Source organism: Vigna radiata, chromosome 7 (genome assembly GCF_000741045.1).
Source record: "Vigna radiata var. radiata cultivar VC1973A chromosome 7, Vradiata_ver6, whole genome shotgun sequence".
NCBI lineage: Eukaryota > Viridiplantae > Streptophyta > Magnoliopsida > Fabales > Fabaceae > Vigna > Vigna radiata.
In genome coordinates this window covers 40,016,921-40,018,080 of record NC_028357.1, presented here as the reverse complement: position 1 = coordinate 40,018,080, position 1,160 = coordinate 40,016,921, and positions in this window count along the sequence as shown.

Here is a 1,160-nt window from a genome sequence, read left to right as displayed (position 1 = left end):
CTGATTGGTCCTTAACTGAAAAACTCTACAAGGATGGAATTCCACTAAAACCGAACACACTAAAAAGGTTGAACGGTCACCAATGACTCTCGGTGACCTGCATAATTCTGCATAACGGTGACCAATGACTCTCAGTGACCTGCATAATTCTGCATAATGCTGTAAAATTATGATAAACCTTTATTATTACCAAATCACACCATTCTTACCAACTTCTGAATCTCGCACTTGTATCATACTCTCTTCCCTGACCAAATTCATTTATCAACATCACAACATACATATTGATATGCAGAAGACTTCAATATTTCTAGTATCAACCGAACAGTTAAACATACAACCAATTTAAACATGCAACCTTACAACCATGCAACCATTCACACATTAATTTTATACATAGATAAATCAAAATTAAATTACAAATTTCCCTTACCTCGAAAAACCAGACAATTTCTATACATTCACCGTCTTGCTTAAACCGCAAGTAACTTCTAAGACAGCCTACAGATTTCTGATCGGTGAAAATGAACCAACCAGAGGATCAAGGACAGAAAAAAATTCAGAGGAGTAGTTGATGAACACATGCAAGTTGAACAATGCTTGCATGTAATCAGAAAATGCATGAACCTTAAAGGACGAAGAAATTGAACTTACCAACTTCAAAACAACAACTTGATTAGTAAAAAGAGAAGCTCTTGACACTAGGAATGCTCAGACAGTGCCTGATTGATGATTAGAAGAAAGAAAAGGTAAAAATCTGTAGAGAGAACGAGAAGAAAATAACTTTAGAAGTTTTGGAAAGAATAAATACATACAGAGAATGACACAAATATTTGAAAACTCCATTTATATACTATCACTGAAAACTGTTGGGATCCAATCAACTACATATACCTTACTTCCACTTTCTGGATTTTTAAATCCTTACACATTTCAAATGCTCATATTTCAATCAATGGTTTTATGGAAGAATGTGCATAAATTGACATTAACCACATCGTTTAAAGTACATGAGACCATTGTTTAAAATGCAAATCATAATTCACTTAAAAAATATAGATAGACTCAATTAATACAAATTTATTAAATTTGTCGTGAAAAATTGAAGGGTGGGTGAAGGAGTTGATTTTACGAGTGTACCCCCGTGTGATGAAAAGACC